Source organism: Epinephelus lanceolatus, chromosome 16, assembly GCF_041903045.1.
Source record: "Epinephelus lanceolatus isolate andai-2023 chromosome 16, ASM4190304v1, whole genome shotgun sequence".
Taxonomy (NCBI): Eukaryota; Metazoa; Chordata; class Actinopteri; order Perciformes; family Serranidae; genus Epinephelus; species Epinephelus lanceolatus.
Genome location: NC_135749.1, coordinates 38,622,301 through 38,643,267, shown reverse-complemented (window position 1 = coordinate 38,643,267; position 20,967 = coordinate 38,622,301). Strand labels below are relative to the sequence as shown.

Below are 20,967 nucleotides of genomic sequence, written 5' to 3'. Positions count from 1 at the left end.
CGGTTTAAGAGCTCCACCCGGTTTAATTCACATCAACGGGATAAACCGGAGGAGGAAAACAAAAAAAAAAAAAAAAAAAAAAAGCTTTTCACATCGGCGGTGTGTCAAGGGACTATATTCAACTTATCTTGCATTGTAACAAGCATTATGACAACTTAATAAGGTTTATGTTTGTTTATAAATGAAGTGGAGGAGCCTACTTCATTGGGGGCGGGGAAAAGTGCGAGGGAGTCAGCAGTCATTCAGTTTATTGCCCTAGTAACCCATTTCCACTGAAGAAGTTCCTGGTATTATTTTGGGGGTTGGAACCATAGACATATATACATAGACACCGCATTGACTGCCGCTGCCTATTGGAGCCGATGTCCAAGCTGGCCGCCATCTTGGATGGGTCTCGCTTCGCCTCCACAGTGCATTCACTTCTATTGAGGAAGGAGCTGTATGCACAAGTAAAATAGAATAACTAACTGAATTTTCAACTGATTTTCACGTGGTTTGGTTTGTTACAAATGGCACACATGTAGTTATGATACAGGATGCTTTCGTACATTAAAAATACAGGATTTCATGCTTTAATACTTTCTGCAGATAGCAACAGCAAGTTATTTAGGTCACAACACAGTTCTTTTATTCACCTCAACCCCAGAGTGGGATATATATATATATACAGTACAGGCCAAAAGTTTGGACACACCTTCTCATTCAATGCGTTTTCTTTATTTTCATGACTATTTACATTGTAGATTCTCACTGAAGGCATCAAAACTATGAATGAACACATGTGGAGTTATGTACTTAACAAAAAAAGGTGAAATAACTGAAAACATGTTTTATATTCTAGTTTCTTCAAAATAGCCACCCTTTGCTCTGATTACTGCTTTGCACACTCTTGGCATTCTCTCCATGAGCTTCAAGAGGTAGTCACCTGAAATGGTTTCCACTTCACAGGTGTGCCTTATCAGGGTTAATTAGTGGAATTTCTTGCTTTATCAATGGGGTTGGGACCATCAGTTGTGTTGTACAGAAGTCAGGTTAATACACAGCCGACAGCCCTATTGGACAACTGTTAAAATTCATATTATGGCAAGAACCAATCAGCTAACTAAAGAAAAACGAGTGGCCATCATTACTTTAAGAAATGAAGGTCAGTCAGTCCGGAAAATTGCAAAAACTTTAAATGTGTCCCCAAGTGGAGTCGCAAAAACCATCAAGCGCTACAACGAAACTGGCACACATGAGGACCGACCCAGGAAAGGAAGACCAAGAGTCACCTCTGCTTCTGAGGATAAGTTCATCCGAGTCACCAGCCTCAGAAATCGCAAGTTAACAGCAGCTCAGATCAGAGATCAGATGAATGCCACACAGAGTTCTAGCAGCAGACCCATCTCTAGAACAACTGTTAAGAGGAGACTGCGCAAATCAGGCCTTCATGGTCAAATAGCTGCTAGGAAACCACTGCTAAGGAGAGGCAACAAGCAGAAGAGATTTGTTTGGACCAAAAAACACAAGGAATGGACATTAGACCAGTGGAAATCTGTGCTTTGGTCTGATGAGTCCAAATTTGAGATCTTTGGTTCCAACCGCCGTGTCTTTGTGAGACGCAGAAAAGGTGAACGGATGGATTCCACATGCCTGGTTCCCACTGTGAAGCATGGAGGAGGAGGTGTGATGGTGTGGGGGTGTTTTGCTGGTGACACTGTTGGGGATTTATTCAAAATTGAAGGCACACTGAACCAGCATGGCTACCACAGCATCCTGCAGCGACATGCCATCCCATCCGGTTTGCGTTTAGTTGGACGATCATTTATTTTTCAACAGGACAATGACCCCAAACACACCTCCAGGCTGTGTAAGAGCTATTTGACCAAGAAGGAGAGTGATGGAGTGCTTCGGCAGATGACCTGGCCTCCACAGTCACCAGACCTGAACCCAATCGAGATGGTTTGGGGTGAGCTGGACCGCAGAGTGAAGGCAAAGGGGCCAACAAGTGCTAAACACCTCTGGGAACTCCTTCAAGACTGTTGGAAAACCATTTCAGGTGACTGCCTCTTGAGGCTCATGGAGAGAATGCCAAGAGTGTGCAAAGCAGTAATCAGAGCAAAGGGTGGCTATTTTGAAGAAACTAGAATATAAAACATGTTTTCAGTTATTTCACCTTTTTTTGTTAAGTACATAACTCCACATGTGTTCATTCATAGTTTTGATGCCTTCAGTGAGAATCTACAATGTAAATAGTCATGAAAATAAAGAAAACACATTGAATGAGAAGGTGTGTCCAAACTTTTGGCCTGTACTGTATAAGTGTTTCCTCTGAATCACATTGTACTTTGATAGTATTACAAATACTGTTTATTACATACATTTTACTCTCAGCAAATATTGTTGTTGTTTTGTTTTTTTGATAAACTTACCAGACGCACCCCAGACTTTTTGGAAAACCTTGTCATAAGTGCTGCAGCTTTTCATCTGGTCTCTCAAGCGAATGACAAGATCCATTTTGGATCCTGTTGAGCCAAGGCCACACTGTTTGGCACTTTCGCACTGCGTCAACCTGTGAAAACATGAACAAATATTTGAACAGCCACATAAGCTTTAATGCAAAGATGATAGCAGAAATTGCATTGAATGCATTGCTTATACTCAAGTTTGTTGTGCACAAATATGCACCTAATAAATATTACCATTTCAGGCGAAAATATAGAAGCTAATCTCACCTTCAAGTTCGTAATTTCATTTATCAGTCTGTCCTCTGTAACATCCATTTCTGCCTGGTCTGCTGGGTTTGCCTGCTTTCTGCCTTGAACCTTCATGTATTCTTTGTTGAATACAATGTTGTTTGCCCTGGTCTGTGGACCTATCCAAGGTGCCCATTTATGATATGATGGAGATACTGAAGTGTCTAAAGTCGACGCCTGGAAGTGGGCCTGTAGGCTCCCGACCTTGAACCTCTTGTCTCTTGTCAGTTGTCCTCAGATGTCGATTCTGATATCTTAGGCTCAGCTGGTAAATACTCAAAGAAACACTGGAAACAGGCAAAGTCCGATGCAATCAAGTTTAATGTGTCAACAGGCTCTAACACATACAACTTAGCGAGTCAGACTCCGGAGTGTGACTGAAAAACTGCTCTCAGAACCCTGGCTTATATGCTGGTGGAGATTCAAATGAGTCTCCACCTCTTTTTGCTAATCCTTCCCACTCAAGTCCAATTCTATTGGTGGAAAACTTTTCTTTGGGCCCATTTTTAATGGTGTAATGCAGCCTGGAATTTCCCAAATCTTTTACCCTTAGGTCTGGTTTCACTTTCACTCTATTTTTAAAAAACATTGGGGACTTTTTATACAGTCCTCAGTGCTCTCATTCTTATACAAAGTGAACCTTTAGAATACAATATGTGAATGTGTGTGTGTATTACAACATTTGAGTATGTGTTTCATCATTAAACAAGACATAGTGTGTTCTTTCAGTAGGTGCATACAACATGATTACATAGTCTGGTGCTATGAATACTTTGACATATACAACAATGTTTTATCATATTCAGATGCAGATCAAGGAGTCTTATAATGCCTTGTACATGAAACATGATTATATGATCTTTTTGTCTCTTAATCAACTTATGTATCTTAACCTTGTTACTTGATTTGTTGGACACGAACTTTTACATTACATTCCCCCCTTTGGGGCTCCATAGTCCCATATAACATTTTAATCACAGAAGGAGAGAAAAATATATATTCCCCCCTTTGGGACTTTATAGTCCCATAACTATTGATTAAGATTAGCTATTACCACACATGAATCATTTTTCAGTGATTATTAATAAGGTTAACACATAGACCAGATTTCATCAATATCATTTTGTCACACATATCTTCATTAGCGACTAGCATACTTCATGTGTCTTCTTATAAAAAGCAGGCATAAATCACAGCTTATTGACTTCCACATGAATCACGTGTCAATGAGGTATGATCCATGCACAATGCCCACGGACTGAGCAACATCCGTAGACCCTGCACATGAACCACACTCCATCGATAATCATCAGTACTTGTAGGGTTTTCATCATCATTCATAATTACTTCTCTTTGTCTGATCAGTATGGCATTATTGTGTATAGATAGATCTCCATTGTTAATTCATCATGTCAATGTCAGTCCTTGTAACCTAGAAATTGCTGAACCGCCACCTTCTCTCTCAGCATTGAGACTTCTTTCAGGAGGGTATCCCTGAACTCAGTCATTTCCTTAAGCTGGGCACGCAACTGCAGCAGCTCTTGGTTGGTGCGCTGCTGGTGCTGTTGGCTTAACGCATGATTCTCTCCCTTCCTGATTGCATAGGTGTCACGGCGAATTCTGCGAATTTTCGCACACAGTACGTGGGGAAGACTGCGCACCAACATGCGGTAAGGTCCTTGGGCAACAGAGTGAAGTTGGGTACGTAGTATAGCTTCTATCTCACGATGTTGCTTGTGTTTGGCCTTTCCCTCAGGCAATAGCCAGAGGTTGGCTTCAATGAATTCTGGGACTATCCCATATTCATCCTGCAATCTTTGGCGTATGTAGGTTTGCAAAGGTTGTATCGGCGAGGGGCCTATTGGTCTGCCCCACGTGTTCCTTGGTCGTTTGGGTGGCTCTGGAGGAGGCTCAGGAGTAGTGGGTGAATAACTCAGTGACTCAGTATCACTGTCCGTTGTTGATGAGGAGTCATCACACACACGGTATTGGGAGGGAGGACATCCACTCTGACATGGCACTTGTGGAGAGGTGGGTAGTAGTATATAAGATACACCTTTTTACACGTGCACGTGCGTGAGGTGCGTGCGTGTGATGTGCATGTGACGTGCGTGTGATGTGCGTGTGATGTGCGTGTGACGTGCATGTGTGACAAATGGTATAGCAGTGTGTGTGTGTGTGTGTGTGTGACATGTGACATGAGGGTGTGAAGAAGCGTCATGTCACCATCAGAGGAGTGGTCTTGTTGTAACATGTCTATATACTCCCATTGGGGCGGCATGTACTAGATGCCAATTGCGAACAGTGGCGGTTGTATATTTTGTGGCACAATTCCAGATGAATTCCAATGGCTTCTGATAAACAGAGTGAATACTACGGTGCTAGCGATGATGTTATGGACATGCAATGGGAGCCTTATCCTGCAGGTTATTTTAACAAAACAGGGTTTGAGAAGTTTAAAGAATCAAACGTGATAAAGGATTCACTACTCCCCAAGGTCGCTAGTGCTAGGGGGACGTATTCAAAAGCAGTATCGCTCTCTCTAACCCCAGTAACTATAGCACATCGTTGTCTTGATTCCTCTATATGATCAAGGTAAGTTGTTTAATTGTTGTACAAATATATTACGGCATGTCTGGACATGTACTGAGCATGGGTGTCGATGGTCGTTAGCTGTTGATTTTACTGGAGACCATTCCTTCAAAGCATTGGAGCTGTTGCCACCACGTGTTGAGGATGTTTTTTTTTTTTTTTAGGAAGTGATGTGTGGGGGTGTGGTTTGCCGCAGCTATATAGTCCAACCATGTGTCTGTTTGTAACAAACCACAACTGAGGATGCTGACGATCTGTGATTTAAACACGACAACCTTATACAGAGGATCCTTGTTTTTCTGCATTTCCTGTCTGAGACCCTACACTCTACAAAGATGGAAAATATAGGTACGTCTTTTAATTCTATGATGCCAACATGCCGCGTAATTATAAGCGATGCTGAACTACTTTTAGCTCCTAAAAAGAAAAGGACTGCTCCTACACACTTAACCCAGTTTTTGGACCAAAAAGCATGGGCACCCATGTATGAGTGGGATGTAAAAGATTGCAGGGTTTCCGGATACTTGTTTGACCGGGGGATGGTGTATCTCTACACCAGAGAAGCCGATGAACTTTTTTTACAAGGAGTTACCCCACACATCTGTTTTTCTGCCAAAGACTGGTGCCATTTCAGAAACAAAATTTGTAAGGAGTTAAGTACCTTGAAAGGCGTGTACACAGCGCAGTGGAACGGTTCAGTGTCTGGAAAGACCTATCGTGTGGAAACAGACTTAGAGGTCTATGATCCAGAGGCCTACATATTTTTCAGGCAGTGTATGGACAATACTGTTATTCACCAGGCCCGAAAGGGTACTCCAGATGAGGACAAGCTCTACCCCCTCACGCCTAAAGAATGGGAAACTTGGTTTACCACAGGGTTTTTAGTTCAGTGGTGTGAATGGGAGAGAACACTAGAAGTTTTCTCCCGTGTTGATTCTCTCTTCAGATGGTACAAGGTTTACAGACAATATGAGAGCCTCAAAAAAAGAATCTTTGAGATGGACGATGGCACAAATGCCTCCAAGGAGGCTGACATGACTCCAACCCTGTGAAAACATCTGCTATGTCTCATCTAATATTCAGCATCTATTTGTACAGGTTACCGTCCTTATGCATGGTGCGATGTGTCATCAGACATGGATAAAAATGATTTTTGTACAATCTGGCAGTGTGACGGAAACAACAGCTCCAGGGCGGATGACTGACAGGAGGACGGAAGTAATAACACCTGGGTGGACGACTTTGGCAAAGAGCTGGGAAAAAGAAATTTAACATTCCTCACACCCGAAGAGGAGCCAACAGATACCCGCCAACAACCGTCAAGTCCTGATGACTGTTTGGGAATTCTGGATGATAAGGAGTGTGACTACTTCAAATGCGGTACTCCAGGAGAACCCACTATTCACAAAATTATAGAGGTAACAATAGGTTATTATCTCCACAGCTTATTAAAGGAAAGAGCTAAAGGAATCTGTATATATTGTATGTATCTGGATGAATTGTACAGAGGAAAATGCCTCTCATGTATTGACAGTCTGCCCCCGCATTATCTTGAAGGACATTTGGAAGAGATTAAGCAAGAGATTTTTAACGAAAATTACACAGTTGCGCAAGCATGTGTATTGTTTTGCCTTGGTAACACACCACCTTCTCAGCAAGACATACAAGACATTGCGGAAGATGTTTTAAAGGAGTGGACAACTTCCCCATTTCTCACAACAAGACTTAAACAGGTATCCAGTGGAAACGAAAGACTGCACTCTGCTGTTCAAAAATCTCTGAAAATTTGGAGCAGAAATAATGGGAAACGTGCGTAGCCTACTGGACTATGCCAAAAACCTGTATGTCATGTATAGGATGAAAACTCTGTTGTGTAATGCTGTTAAAAATACGATGCTTGATGCCAATAGTTTATGTTGCGCTAGATTTATGAGACAGATAGACTGTGTCAGAGAACTATCAGAGGACTGGTCCTCTATGGTGCATACGGTTGCTGACAAATATACTGACGTAAAATCTACTCTTATCAATATTCTTGATTGTTTTCCTCTAAATGATGATGAATTTCACAAAGGTCATGTTGCTTGTTTTTGTGCTTTTAGTATTGATCTGTGTGTATTGATGTTAAATAGAAAACAAAACGTAAATGTTAGTAGTATGATGCAGTGTCTTGTAGAATCGCTGGTTAGAAAAAATTCAAATGCATGTTTTGATTTCATAAAATGGGTATCCGTGTACTGACTTTTTCAGACACAATTATGTCCTATTATGCATGATGGATGTCAGAAAATAAAAACCCTAAAAACCAACATTCGCTACTCATTCTTATAACAACAACCATAGAGAAGGTCATGAAAAGAATATACTATGCGCCAGAAAGCGCTGGAGGATATGGAGGTATACAAAGGCTAAAACAGGCAGTGTTTGAAAGTACCGGGACTCGTTTAGCAGATTCTGAGATAGAAAAATGGCTCTTAAAACAGGATGTTTACACCCTTCACAAAATGGCCCCAATACATTTTAAGAGAAATCGGGTGCTAGTAAATAAAATAGATCAACAATTTCAGACAGATCTTGTAGACATGACTGCTTATTCTTCAGAAAACAACGGGGTACGTTTTTTATTAACATGTATAGATGTGTTTTCAAAGTACGCTTGGGTTCGATGTTTAAAAAATAAAAGTGGAAAACATGTCACAGCCGCTTTTAAAGACATTTTAGATGAAGGCAGAATACCCAATAAATTACAGACAGACAAAGGAAAAGAGTTCTTGAGCAAAGAGTTTAAAGGCTTAACTAAAGCTAATAATATTATCCATTTCACCACGTCAAATGAGACAAAGGCTAGTGTTATTGAACGTTTCAACAGGACTCTTAAAACCAAAATGTGGAGATATTTATCAGCCAATAATTCTAAATGTTATGTGGACGTCTTGCAAGATTTAGTAAGGGCCTACAACTCGAGTTATCACCGAAGCATTAGAATGAAACCGGATGAAGTAACAAACGATAATGAACACATAGTTTTTAATAATCTATATAAAGCAAGGAGCAGTGATCCGCTTCAATGGAAATTTATAGTTGGTGATACGGTGAGAATTTCAAAATTAAGACAGCCTTTTAAAAAAGGTTATGAGCAAAACTATACTGATGAATATTTTACTGTAACAGAATGCATACCAAGAAGACCCCCTGTTTACAGGTTAAAAGATTACGATGGAGAAACATTACAAGGAACGTTTTATGGATCAGAGTTGTAAAAAATTATAGTGGGTAAAGACACGACTTTTAAAATAGAAAGGATCTTATCTAAAAAGAAACGCCAGGGGCAAAACATGGTGTTAGTCAAATGGGTGGGATGGCCAGACAAATTTAATTCCTGGATTCCGGAAAAACATGTCATTCAACTGTCGTAAGGGGATCTCGCACATCAAAGGCGAGGGGGGAGGATGGAGGTCTGACATGGATGGAGAGGGCTTTTTTATAACATTGCCTAGCAATTCCTCCTCAAAATTTTACCCTAACAACACAATAGCTAATTTTAGAACAAAGTTATCCAAACCTCTGCATTTCAAAGTGCCCTATGAAGTAGGATTAATTGAAATACAGTATCCAAAAACATGGACAAATTTCTCGTCAGACGACGCAGAATTTGTCGTGTTTGACAAAAAATCAAAAAGGCGGGCGTGTCTAACAGCAACACCAGGATTCTATACAACTATGCAGCAGATAATAACAGAAATAAATAACTGCTTGTCTAAAAATAATATGAATCACATCAAACTTCAGTACAATATCATCACCAATAGAGTCAGTATTTTGCCTATAAGAGATACTGAAATAACGTTTAGAGGAAAACTGGCACAAATGTTAGGATTTACTCCAGGCATTGCTTTTGACACCCCTGAGGACAGTTTATTGAGCGACGATGACATACCAGAAGAATTATATATGGCACAGCATGTTGCCGATCTGAACGTAGGCCTGTATAATCTCTTACATAATAGACATAATAGAACAACAATCTGTAGGCGACAGCTACGTTCCTCTTTTAAGAATTGTACATATTGCAGGACCAAACAATCATATGATCACAAGAACGTATGACAAGCCACATTATATACCGCTCTCTAAATCACACATTGATGACATTGAGATATCTCTTAAAACAGATCAGAATAGACATATTCCTTTTACATATGGTAAAACAATTCTAAAACTACACTTTCGACCTGTAAAAAATCAATTTTAGACAAGATCATGTATCAGCCATATATACACAATGCTGATAAATACATTAACTATTATACGGCACAAGCTGTGGTGATTTACCAGGATACAGTGGGCTTAGCGCACAATATGGGGCAGGTCTTGGGGGTATTTTTCGCGGGTTATTTAGACTTGCATTTCCATTACTGAAGAAAGGAATTACGATAGCCGCTCCGCATTTAAAGACGGCCGCTAAAAACATTGTTTCCGATGTTATTACTAACGTCGTGACGCACCGCAACAATCAGCAGGAGGGATCAGGAATGATGGCACTGGCGCATAGACCAATAAAACGTCCTCCTGGACAAAGGAGGAGTTCCCAACCAAAAAGACGGCGCAAAGTTTTAAATAAGAAGAGCGGAACCAGAGCAAGAAAAACTACACCATCTAGGAGAAGGAGGCAGGCGAAGCGTCGTAAGACAAAAGCCAAGGATATATTTTAACAAAATGGCGCTGGTCCACAGTATGTCGAAAGAATGCATTAAGTCAGAATTGGACCTTTTCCTGCTACCGCTGACTCAAACGAGTGTTGAAAAAAGCGTCTATGTCGAAATTCCTCCTCTTGCCGCGATTTCGGACTCTGCCCCATTGGAATTTTTGTGCCTGCAAGTAACGAGGACTATTTGGACCTGAACAACACATATCTTTATACATGTGTTAAGATCACCAAATCCGACGGAGGAAACTTGGCTCAAGGAGATGAAGTAGGATTCATCAGTTACCCGGGATGTACAATATTTTCACAAGTCGACATTTCACTGGGAGACAGGCTTATAACACAATCGTCCAACACCTATCCTTATCGATGTATCATAGAATGTCTTTTAAATTATGGGAAAGACACTCTGCATACACAGTTTGGATCTGGACTGTTTTGTATGGACACTGCCGGACACATGGATGATGCGACAGCTGGAGGGGATAATGAAGGACTTGTAAAAAGAATGGGGTATACTGAACGTGGCCGTGTGGTGGAATTGATAGCGCCCATACACTCTGATTTATTTTTTCAAGACAAGCTGATGATAAACGGTGTTGACCTCAAGATTAAATTTATAAGAGCTAAAAACGAGTTTTGTTTAATGCGTAATACAGTTGATAATTTTAAGGTTAATATTATGTCAGCAAGCCTGTATGTAAAAAAGGTTACAGTGTCGCCCGCTATTAAACTAGCCCATGCTAAAGCCCTGATGCATAGCAATGTGAAATACCCTATCGACAGAGTATGCCTCAAAAATTTCTCGTTGTAGGATTTGTAGACAACGAGGCTTTTACTGGTAGTTATGCCCGTAATCCGTTTGCATTTAACCACTATGATATAGAGTTTTTATGTGTATATGCAGACGGGCAGTCATACCCTTCAAAACCTTTTCAACCCAATTTTGCGAGAGGTAACGCCATCAGAGAATATCACCAGCTGGTTTCAACAACTGGAAGGTATCTCAAGAACCACGCCCTATCAATAACCCGAGATGAATTTTGCAGAGGATATAGCCTGTTTTGTTTCAACTTGTCTCCTGACGAAGGATGTGGCGATCATGTATCTCTTATAAAAAACGGCAGTGTTAGATTGGAGGCCCGCTTCAGAAACCCTCTTCAGCGAACCACAAACATAATTCTTTACGCAGTGTACGATTCTCTCTTGGAAATTTCTGCCAGGCGGCAAGTTCTTCTAGACTACTTCTAATTGTTTGAATAATTACAGCATGAATACAATAGAACTGACAGAAATTCTTGATAAGCTAGCCCGACAAACCGTTTTTTTAGGAGTATTTGCTAGCGACCAGCTCCCTAAAACATTTACGAAGGAGCGACCAGCTATGATGGTCATAAACACAGACCCCTCTTACATGAGCGGGCAACATTGGGTCGCTATATACATTAATAAATATGATGTGGGGTCATTTTTTAACAGTTTTGGAAATCCCCCTACATATTTCCGTTTTCCAGAATCGATTTCTTTCTTTCTAAAGAGAAACTGTCCAACTATTAAACATTCTGCCAGACAAGTCCAAGACACATGCTCTACTGTATGCGGGCAACATTGTATTTTTTTTCTTTATCACATGAACAAAGGTCTAACATATGACAATGTGTTGAAAAAATATGGCAACAACTTGTCTAAAAACGACTTAATGGTTTGTAAATTTGTTAAAAAAATTCAACCTTTTGCTACATGCTGCAAAAAAAGTTTTTTGGGATGTATCCAATGTGTCCAATCAGGAGATTCTTTTAAAAGTGTGTGAAGTAACATTTATCATGGTGTGTACTATTGTACCGTGTATTATTAATACATGTCAAATAAATGTGAAGGCTTGCGTGAACGTTCTCTAGATAAACAAGTTTTGTTACTTTGCGAGATCTAAATAAATGACTCTACAAATGATAAATTTATGTTTTCTTTTGCTTTATTTAAAAAACACACACACTCAGCAGAATCACACATTTCAAAAATCTATCCAGTCACTTAAGCGTAGTCTAGGAGATACAAAGGGAGTTGTTTCAATGTCCGATCGTCGTCTTCTTTTCACAAGAGGAGTGGCTGGGGCAAGAGCTTGTTCCTTAAACTCCAGAATTTTTCCCCTGACTTGTTGATTTGGCACAACTGATAAAGGTATATTCAACACGGCTAAAGATTTTAAGTAATCCTCCCAACCAATAGGACGTCGATCATCAGGAACATTGTGGGATGCTGTGACATTTTTTATTAAATCATACACATGAGAACCTTTTACAACATTTCCATTAAAAATAAACTCTCCTTGTGGGTTCCAAGATGTAATGTGTTTTGAGGCATCCATTTTTTCCAAAATATGTTGTGCCTTATTCTTGCAGTTTTTCGGCATGTTTTTCAAAATGTCATTAATCACAGAGTCTTTCTTTTTTTCATTGCTCGTGTAAACCTGTTCTGAACCATCCTCGTTGGTCGGGAAAGCCAAAGTCAGCGTATTCTGCTCCCTTTCCCCCTGCTTTACCACTGTGAGAAATCTCCGCAACGCCATAGAATATTTTTTTGCTTTTTCATGAAGGTCTTCAGTTTTTTGATCCAGAATGTCTTTAATAGCACGATCCAACTCATTTTCTGCAGCCTCTTGAATAGACTCACGCCCGGGTTGTCTTCTTAAAAGATCGAGTTGTTGTTGAGGCACAAGAAACATTTTCTGAGCATGCTCCATAACTTCTCTTATTTTCTTGAGGCAATGAGACTCGATATGAAGGGTACAGCTACGTATACTCAGGAGAGGTAAGAGAAATCCACCAGACTGATTGATAAACTTCTTTTTCTTTGACACGCAGACCTTTTTATCAGCTATTAATCTAATCTCCACCTTCCTCTTTTTTAACTTTTGATGCTGTGTCTTGTTTAAAGGTACCTTGCCCTTTAAAACATTCAAGGCTATTTCACACAATGTCAAAACAAAGTCTTTGGATGCATATTGAATGATATGCTTTCTTTGAGCGGGTGATGCATCATGCAGGAGTTTTAATAAAGACAGGTTTCTCCTCAGGCGCCCAGACATGTTTATTTTTTTTTTGGTACATACACCACAGGCAGGTCAGAAAGCAAGTCTGTTCTGAGACGGAGGTGGTCAGGTGTCCTGGCTTTATAATCAATCAGTAAATACCCAAAAGGAACACTTGTAGCATCCTCAAAACACTCCATAAAAAATTTGCTTTTCCCCGGAAACATCTGTCTAGCCATTAACATGACCTGGTACTTATCTCGGGGTTTTTTAAACAAAACAAGATAATTTGTGTTTAGACTAATTGTCCTGCTGACTCTACCTTGGAAAAATAAATTCTGAACTAGATACAAACAGCTTAAATTTCTATGATGTACATATTTCATAAACACATTTTGCACCTCGACATTGTTGCTTGCATCGTTCATTAAATCATCAATAATTAACAAATTGTTTTTATTTACAGGTAACAATGAATCATCACATAAAGACGAAGGCAATCCTTCAACAAAATTTACATTTCTTATTTTCATCAATTCATTATACAGTGGTTGCCAACAAGAATAAATATATACAATATTTTCAACATTATCTGAAATCAGTCTGTCAACATTCTCAATCAACATTTTTACAAAATAGGTCTTTCTGCAATTTGAGGGTCCTGACACAATTAGACTAAAGGGATGTTCAATCAATCAATCAATCAATTTTATTTATAAAGCCCAATATCACAAATCACAATTTGCCTCACAGGGCTTTACAGCATACGACATCCCTCTGTCCTTAAGACCCTCACAGCGGATAAGGAAAAACTCCCCAAAAAAAACCCCCTTTAATGGGGAAAAAAAAAGGTAGAAACCTCAGGAAGAGCAACTGAGGAGGGATCCCTCTTCCAGGACGGACAGACGTGCAATAGATGTCGTACAGAACAGATCAGCATAATAAATTAACAGTAATCCATGTGACACAATGAGACAGAGAGAGAGAGAGAGAGAGAGAGAGAGAGAGAGAGAGATGCAGGTAATGACAGTAGCTTACAACAACATTAATGAAAGTAATAATATTATAGTTATAGTTCTGGCTACTGTGGTACAATATGTTGAAAGTATGTATTAATATCTGACAGTATACTTGTGTGACAATAGTCATATGTGTATAATAACAGTAGAAGTATGACTAATGACTAATGATGGCAGCAGCAGCAGGAGGCATCTGGCAGGACCACGGCAGCAGCACAACCACACACGTCACGCTGTCCAGGCACCGCTGCGATATGAGTTAATCTGAGAGACAGTGGAGCACAAAGGCTCCGGAGAAGAAGCCGAGTTAGTGACATGTTGTAGTCTAAAATCAAAACCATTTATTTCTCTTGCCCCCATGTTAATAGCCATATGGCAGAGTTGTCAAGTCCGAGAACACGCGGCGTTTGGTGTACACCACTTGAAGTTTTTAATGTTTGACCTATTTTTCAGCTCAAAGGTCTTTTTATTCCTCACTATTGTGTCTGATCTTGTCACTAAATTTTGCGTTGTCTCGCTACGGTTTGCAAACTCATAAACAAGACTGACGAGGGCATCATGTGTGACGACAGAAGCGTTGTGTGCGTTTAGAGTGATTCCCTTGCATTTTAATTGTGTTTTGTTATGGGCTGTCTGATAGGCATAACATTTCGGCCCTCCCGACACAAACTCAGTAATATAGTCATCATTGCCAGTATCGCCATTTACCTCATCAGTCAGGTCCCCTAAAAAGGGGCCTGTTTCTGGGATCCAATCTCCATCCTTTGACACAAAAATAACACTGTCTGTGTCAGAATAGAGGCATCTCTCCCCCAGTTTATCCATGAGGTCGTACAACATCATGCGTGCATACGCTGTCGTCATTGCCCCAATAAAGATGTTTATGTTTTTTGTTAGAGCAGCCTGCGCCAGTCTGTATCTCCACTGAACAAGTGCAACGTGATCAGATACAAATGAAAACTGTCTGACATCGTACTGATCGCTAAACATGTAGCGGGCAAATTGTTCAGGGTCTGTCACTAACTCACATGTAGCCTGATTTTCACGCATTGAAAAACGACCCCACAAGGAATTGAGCAGCAGTTTGTTGATACTTCGCATGGCTTTGTTGACAACTATTTTTTCAGGGATTAGTTGGATCCCCTCTTTGTCATAGTAGCCTTGGACATATTTGGCTTTTGACGTCTCATCTTTTGCGTAACTTGGATAGCCTGAAGCTTCCTGCTTTCGCTGAAGGAACGCTTTAACATATTCTTTGAATAAGTCATTGCTCTTTTCAGCGAAATGCCACACCTCGTCAATTTTGGTAACAACATACCCTTTTTCAACAGCTTTTTGAAGTTCAAAACTGACCCAGACTCGTGAGAGGGCCCTCTCAGGAGCAGAGTGATTACACTCACCGGTTTGGTTTTGAACCTCGGCACATGTTCAGCACAAGGGAAACATCAGCTTGTTGTTACAACGGTATGGAAGCACCGGATGATACAACCCCCGGGGAGGCGACACAGTACACTTCACCAGACCAAAGTAATTTTCAATGGGCTCAAAGTCGCGGAAGATTATTTTGGGGTGTCCCACTGGGTAGTTTTTACGAGCCTGCACGGTGGGGTACAAGCTTGTAAAATCGTAATAACTTATCTTTTCACCCTCAGCAGCTTTGTAGTGTAGTCTGTATGCATTGGTGCGACCCCCAAACAGTGCTTTTCACGGGTCGAGTCTTTCAGGCGCATCATAACTTTTCAGAAAGTCCTGCAGCATCTGGTCTGTTTTTTTGGCATGTTCCCACTCACATTCCCACATTATCCGTACGTTTAGCTTGTGTGTCAGTTTGAGAGCATGCAGTTTTTCTTTAAATTGTCTGTAAAGGATGCCGAATGCAATCTTGTTTACAGAATTTTTATGACCGGGACTGTAGCATTTTGGACAGCCGTGCCAGAAACAACCGACAAACTCATATGCTGTGCGTTCATTTCCACTGTCACAAAAACCATCAACATGATATGGCCCAAATTTTTCTTCCCCATGATTGAGGGCGTGTCGAATTTCTATTTTGTTTCTGAATGCCTCAAACTCTAGCCACTGTATAGACGCACTGGAGAATGTCTTGTACTGGCCGATGTATGCGCCGTCATATGTCAATGCCAGTGTGTCAGGGGGTAGGAATCGTGTTTTAAACACAGCCATGCAACACGAGGCAAGTGTGGTGTAGTCAAAAGGGTCTAAGTCGGTACACTCTATGAACGCCTCACGGTACACCGTACATGCCTTGTGCAGCACAACAACGTCATTGATTCCATATCTACGTAGTTCAAGCTGGAAATCAAACACCCCGTCACGCACTGTATTGTACCACTGCATGAAATCTGTCCTGTCTTTGTCAGACATGTTGTCATACCCGTAAAAGTGAGGTTCAGGGAATGGGCCTACGTACTTTTCATTTTCTGTTTTGTTGAACAAATGTGGAAAGAAGCCCTTCTTTTCTTCATATTCGAAACCTAATGCTGCAGGAGTCTTTGACAAACGCATTGGTAGAAAGCTGAAAGAATCGAGCCATCTCTGTTGGTAGAACGCATCATACATCAACAAGACTCTACTACCGCGCATAGTTAATCTCGGTGTGATGCCCTGGTGAAGTAGTCTAGCATTATGTAGTTGTCAAACCCCGATGTGTTGTGTGCTATGAATGTATAATTTTTGTATTTTGGTTGCCTAAATTTTTGCACAAATAAATCGATACATGTTGCACCGGAGGCCCACCATTTTTTGTTTTCAAAATCAATTGCACATACAAAATTGGCTTCGTGTTTGTTGTCATCGGATCGCGTTTCAAAGTCATAAAAGACATACTTAGTCTGTGGTTTTGACGGTTTTTTGGGCTGTATAAAGCACTGATGCTGTATGTCTGATGTTAACAGATCTCCGCAATGACCGCATACGCCTTTTTGACATTTATGCCCCACAGCATTTTTTCTGTGACTTACTGAGTACAGACGGCCACAGTCGTTGCAGTATTTAGTGCTGTCACACGGTGTAAATCTCTTGCGATGTTTGGTTTCTGTCACATCTTTGTGTTTGTTCAAACAAAACGCTGACCTAGAAATTCGCTGACAGTCTGGACAGCGCGTGGGAGCTATATCCTGTTGTTTGTGACACTCATCAGATAGACATACATTGCAGAAATATTTGCATTTGTGATACGCCTGAGACGTATAACCCTTGTAGCAATATTCGCACATGTATGCACTACCAAAAAAACCTGTTTTGTTCTGTATCATATAATAATGGTCTTCATACAGATAGAGCCAAATTGTTTTTGGGTGAGGTTGTTCTCGTGTCTGATACAGATCCAATTTTTTAGTACCACAATTGTGGTGAAAAACAAGAATTTTAACTCCGATGTGCTGCTCAAATTTTGTTATGTCTGCTAGCGACACTTTGTGATTTGGATTAAACCCTACTTGGGCATGGATTTGCTGCGCCTGTTTTTGAATGTCGGTCTCAGACATGTGTGGGTACATATAACGTGCTATACACATAGAGAAACACAGATTATTGTCTGTGTTTGACGGAGCGTAGAGACAGGCTTTTTTTTTTTTGAATGATCTGATCATACTGGATATTACCTAGTTTGCGCCTCACACCTCCTCGTTTGTTTAAAGCGGCTGTGATGACAAACTCAAGCATATCGTCCGATATCGTTCGGTCATTGCTTTGCATAACCTGCTCAATCTCGCTCAGAAATGTTTCTGCATTATAGTCGTTACCGGCGTTTAATACTGCGCACACGTCACTGGACAATGATGGACCTCTCAGTACAACATTTAAAACGCCGTCTGGCGCTGCCAAATTTGTTGAAAAATCAGTAATGTCTGATAATTTGTGTCTTAGTGTCGCCAATGCTGTTTTCAAATCACTCGTCCTTATGCTGCCTAAATTGATATGCTGTCTAATTTCGACCCCGTTGAATTTTTTTCTCTCTGTGATGTTGAAGTCCCGCATCCCTCCTGCTCGCCTAATCAGCCAATTCCCTACTGAATCGTTTGTCTTGTCTTTGTGTCATAGCGTCGCCCTTCTTTTGGCATGTATGATGGTGGGGGTTTGACTCTACAGTGCCAGTGACCTGATTGTTATGTCTCTGGGGTGTCTGATTACCTCCCATCTGAGGTGTGGGATTTACATGAGCAGGCTCCAGAAAGTCTACTACATTTCCTTTCAGTATACCCAAATCATGCAAAAGATGAAGACTGTGTGTTGTGGTGAATTCTACATCCTCCTCTTCTATCGCATCAACCTCATTTTCAACGTCAGATAGGCTTTTGAGTGGTTCATATTCAAGCCAATTTTCCTCACTGTCTGAGTATAAACCATTACACAATTGATCGGTTTCATTCTCTATATCTGACAAGCTCTTGAGAGGAGAGGAAAGTGTAGAATCATTGTCGCTATCGCTTTCGTCGTCAGTGATTACAATAGTGCATCGCTTGCCATGTTTTGATTTGCTTACGCATTTACGAGACATGATTAATCTATACTATAAAGCGGCACTATCAGACACAATGAAATCAGTAGACGAGTCTAGGGGCTCAGCTTTTTAAGAATATCGTCAAATTTAGTGTGTAGAAGTCCAATATCCCTATCGTATTTTGCTTGTAATAGCCCTAATTCCCTTCTGAGATGGACAACTTCCTTCTCAATTTTGTGACTTTTTCTCATTTGTTTTAATGAAATATTGCCTAGTTTTCTGGTTTCACTAATTAACATGCTCTTGGTTAATCTGCATATTTGTAGCTGAGCCTAACTGCGTCTCACCAGACCTTCCTGTTGATTTTGAGCATAATTAAAAGTTCTAATTTGAAGTGGAGGGTCAACTCTGTGTACCAAAGATGTGGTGTATTTTGTCTTACTGGTTGTTGCCTATGTCTGGGGATCGTCCACGCTGAAGCTGTGTGCGTCGTACTGCTGTATTTGCGCCTCCGTCCAGTTCTCGATGTCTGACTCCTCAGCAGCAGGGGCGGAATTCAAAGAATTGTTTGTGATTGTTCCCGTTGCATCTCTCAAATCTTCATGGCCAACGTCCCCTATGTCTGGACTGTCCGTGATTGTGATTGCCGATGCAGGAGGTGTTGTGTTCTGCACAGGTCTTCCAGGTACTGATTCGTCTCTCGGCCTTTTAATCAAACGCAGTCTGTTCCTGCTGCTTGGTGCTCGTGGCGTTGTCTGAGATTCTCCTGTTTGACAAATACAAAAACACATACACAAGTTGAAATTAAAACATAATTATTTAAACAACCGTTTTATATCTTGTTTCACATATTTTAGATGAAGGGATACTGACCGTATGAGACCTTCTCAGATGGTTGAGTGGGCTTTCCAAATCTGCTCCCTGAGGTGATTAGCGTCACCAGATCTGTTAAGTTCTGGCTAGCAGAGTCCTCGTGACAGGTCAACTCTGGTAGTGACTCGTCTCTCGGCCTTTTATGTAGACGCTGTCTATTGTTTGATGCCTGCGGCGTTGCCAGAGACTCACCTGTTTAATATATGTTAATAATTTAAAATAGATAAAGGTTGGAATTTAAAACAGAATTATTTAGACAATAGTTTTTAATTTCACACAGTTTTAGAAAAAAGATTACTTACAATGGTTTCCAGGGTTTTTGGCGGGAGACCTCTTTTCAGAAACAGGTCGAGAGCAATCTTCGAGCCTTCGGCACGGGATTTCATCAAATAGATGATGTTCCTCTACAGAAAATCACAAACTTTGTGTGTTATACAGAATATATACACCTCTTTTTTCTCCAAGACAATACAGGGATATATAATTGTATATGACAATGTGTGCAACGTATTACCTAAGAACTGTGGCCTTTTTTCCAGAGCCGCTGATGAATTTTCCCGCTCCTGGGATTCTTCTAAATATCTCAGAACTGTTTTGGAAACACTAGTAGATTTAAAAATCAGACACAGATTCTTGTAACATCTTAAATAGCATTTAAAAGAAAAAAGAAAGAAAAAAAGAGTTTTGTTTCTACTTACCAGAAACAAGAGCCATTTCTACAAATGTAGAGGTGAGCGTAAGTTGATGTCTAGCGAAAAGTGTTGTCTTCACACACGGGGGGGGGATGCGATGTGCTTGCCGTGGGTCATGTCCTTAAATACCCTCTAACCACCATTTGACCACCAATAAACTGCCCTGGGAGGGGTTTTGATCGTGTCACAATATGCAAATCTCAGATAAATACTTTTTACTTACTTCTCTTTAAAAACTGTGTATAATTTAGTAATTTAATTTATATCTCAAAACAAAAAACAAAAAAAAAACAAAAAACAAAAAAACAATAAGAAACCGTGTAATTTAGCTTATAGTCTTAAAAACAGACCTTTTTTTCAAAAGAAAAAGACTTTTGTAGCCCTTAAAAACTTAAAACACTCTGTAAACACTCTGTGAAAAACCACCAAACAGCATCATTTGTAAAATGAGGAAACAGTTTATTATGTCTGCAAACTTAAGCAGTTAAAAAACAAAAAAACAATAAGAAGCTGTGTGAAATGTATGAGGATTATTGTTTTTAAAAAAAAAACTGTATGTAATCTTAGCTTATATTCTTAAAAACAAAACAAAACAAAAGAAAAACAAACAGTTTTGACAGAGATTCTCAACCGCTATTTTACTGAACCGTTTTTTTCAAAAGAAAAGACTTTTGTAGCCCTTAAAAACTTAAAACACTCAAGTCTGTGAAAAACCGCCAAAACAGCATGATTTGTAAAAATGAGGAAACAGTTTGTTATGACTGCAAACTTAAGCAGTTAAAAACTCAATACCGTGTTCCTTATTATTTGAGGAAAACTAAATAAAAGTTCTTTATTAAATTTATCTCATGTCATTAACCA

General features: G+C 40.2%; 1 protein-coding gene and 1 long non-coding RNA gene across 3 annotated transcripts in view; one reads left to right on the top strand and one right to left on the bottom strand.

The window, feature by feature from the left end:
- The window catches only part of LOC117263354 (uncharacterized), a 130,808-nt gene that overhangs the window by 23,379 nt on the left and 86,462 nt on the right, over positions 1 to 20,967 (top strand). The window lies entirely within an intron of this gene.
- On the bottom strand, positions 12,998 to 19,600 carry LOC144467449 (uncharacterized). The gene is made up of 3 exons (XR_013493648.1): positions 19,415 to 19,600; positions 18,984 to 19,307; positions 12,998 to 14,367 (listed from the first exon to the last, which is right to left on the bottom strand). It is a non-coding gene; the product is annotated as an uncharacterized LOC144467449 (long non-coding RNA).